The sequence below is a fragment of the Mytilus edulis genome, chromosome 10 (genome assembly GCF_963676685.1).
Source record: "Mytilus edulis chromosome 10, xbMytEdul2.2, whole genome shotgun sequence".
NCBI lineage: Eukaryota > Metazoa > Mollusca > Bivalvia > Mytilida > Mytilidae > Mytilus > Mytilus edulis.
The window spans coordinates 3,854,549-3,857,723 of NC_092353.1; positions in this window are offsets into that span (position 1 = coordinate 3,854,549).

Below are 3,175 nucleotides of genomic sequence, written 5' to 3' on the forward strand. Positions count from 1 at the left end.
GGCAAACCCGAGACTTTTACATATTTCGTAGACAGGCATATAGCGGCGAAAATCTTGTGTGCAAGTTATACTGCCTGTTTGAAAACATAGCTCATGCATATGCTGCATGAAGGGGAAGTAATGAACGCATAAGATCAGAACATCTGTATCTTGTGACTTTATTATTATCCTACCCTATATGCTTTTTACACAGAACTCTTTATCAACATAAATAGCATGTAAAATCATGTGGGTATCTACTTCATCGGCCGTACAAAATGATTCTTAAAACCTGAATACTCCTTCTGAGCAGAATTGGGGTCATTGGAAGTGCTAGTTAGATAAATGACGCTTGAAATATACTAAAATATGCATGATCTTTCCGTGTTCCCAGACCTTTGATAAAGCTTTTGTTTGTGCTAATTTCTCGCATATTAATAAGCAATTCAGTTATTAAGAACCCCAATATATAACACACGTATTTCATTCCTACTTTGTTTATGGCTTGATACTTGATGGGCATAGTTTAACAGGACTGTGTCATATTCCGGGTCTAAAACGTGACCGAAGGATTTGATTTGTATATTACAAGTATAACAAAAAATCAATTCAAAAAAATTATTCAAAATATAAAGACAAACAAAAAAAAATGTCCTAAAACAAAACAACGATCTTCAAAATAACTCGACTATTCAAAACATACATATCGACCATACAACAAGTAAAAAGAGAAATGAAGTAGTGACAATTGTTCTAGTTAATGACCTGATAGTGTCAGCTACAAAACGATTAACGGCACGAGAAAAGGTGTGTTTGAATCAAGGCAGAATTATCACTAAATTTGTGTTTTAAATTGCTATTTTCTTCTCACCGATTAACATTACACGAAATATATTTGGCACACATATGAACCATGTCTTATTGATGAAATCAGAATAAAAATCTTGTGAAAGTTACAAGCAATAAATTTTCTTTCGTTCAAAATGTGACAAATTTCAGCTAAAAAAATAGTCCTACAAAAATCATGAAATACTTACACTTAAATTATATAAATCTTTTCAGCTTTTGTTATATGATAAATTTAATTTTTAAGCTAGTTGATCAGTATCATTTAAACAAAAAACACAGAAAGCAATAATTTTATTTTTCATGTTGAAGATGGTCTGTATGAGTAGGTATTTTTGGGTACCCTTAGAAAGTACAAAATTTTGAAAAACGTGACCACGGTAGCTTACGACGACATTCATGATTGGAAAATGAAATGATTTTCCAATAGTTTGCATATAAATATAGCCGTGTGTTATCCGTTAACTTAAACTCGTTAACTAGACGTCTTTTCGATACCGGGCACCCTACTATAGTTATTAATTGTTATATCGGGTTCTCAACTCCATTTTTTTTTCATCAAAGATAAAACACCAGACACTTGTTTTGTCTACGTAAAACGCACGTATATTGCATTTAAATTACATTTCGACATCCAAAAATATTGATAAAATAATCTGTTATTATTCATACTGATTAAGAACCAAAATCTACGTTTGTTCATAATGTTTAATATTCAGATTTGTTGCCTGTATATCTATGGTGTCTATGTAGAATCTTTAATATCTTAATTCTAGTGGTTCCAACAAATTTAGAGACTTTGACCATTTTGATAAAACCAATTCAGGGGGAGTGAATGGCCATACATTCTACGTTTTATTGATGTTTCGACCAACCTGTTCCAAGTCAGGAATATGGCAGTTGTTATCATATAGTCTTTTTCTATGCATGTTGGCGTTTGGTTTTATTGCAGTTAAGTGCATCAATTATTCTGTTATTTACCTCTTATAGTTAATGTATTTCCCTCCTTATACATTTTTAGGCCGATTTTTTTTCCGATTAATTGATTTATGACTATTGTAATGCAGTATGCCACTGTCGTTTGTTTTCTTGTCGTACAAAAATGTATGTCATAACTTGTCGTTTTGAGTTTGGGGTTTCGATAACAGATATATAAATTTAGATATAATTCATGGAAGCCATAAATGTTTTGAAAATGTACATATGGCTCAACTCTGGAGTTTAGGGTTTTGAATAGAAAAAGGATAAAACGTGTTTTGTCTCAAGTTAGAGTATATTTCATCTTTCTTAACCTTGAACTCATACAAGTGAGAGGTTTTGCTTGCTATAAAACCAGGCTTAATCCAACATTTTTTACTTAAAGTCTGTACCGAGTGAGGAGAATGACAATTGTTGACCATTTGTTTGATGTGTTTGAGTTTTTGATTTAATTAGGGAGTTCTCGTTTTGAATTTTCCTCCGGGTTCAGTACTTCGTATTGGATACTTGATGAGTTGATCAATAAATTGAACATGAAAAGTGTATCTTAATTCATGTAAGAAGAATGTCAATAGAACATTGGTGTTTCAAATTTGAATATTTGTTTGATATTCAAATAGTTTAGCCTCGAATATCACTGAACAGATATGTATTGTCAAAAGGCGCAGTAACATAGTACACTTAATATTATTTACAATGCATGAAATGCGCAGTTTTCTTATAAACACAGAACAATAAAAGACCAATCAACTAACGTGAATAAGATTGAATTATGTAATCTATAAAGACGTAGATTGTGAATTTATGAGGTCAATTATTATATTGTTTCAAATATTGTCCTATTAAGTATGGCAGCTTTATGGTTTGTTTGAAGAAAGATTATAATAAATGCATCTTAAAACGAAACAGGTTATCTGAATCCAGAAGGAAAACAGATGTACTGCACCCAATATCAGGTTTTACTTACATAGAAAATGTATACGGAACGTGACACGGTATAAAAATATTGATGAGTACAACACAAAAAATGACAAGTGGTTCTGAAAAGCACCTTTTACCGAATACTTTATGTGCTTGTTAAGACCAGCTCGTAAATGACCAATGGAATTAATAAAAGCCTGTGCAATCATCAGTTTGATTGAATATTTGTCCAATTCACATGTTTATTAATCCCAATCATAAAAAAAGAAATTGCAATCTTCCCCTTTATATGCCCTTAATTTACCCTAATTAAAACGTTACACTCGTCAATTTCAAATGATACGACTTCATTAACGTAGACAGTGGTCGTAATACAAAGATTGTTCCAACATGGTTATGATATCGAAAGAATGAAGTCGGCAACATATAAGTTTGACTCTAACCATCAACA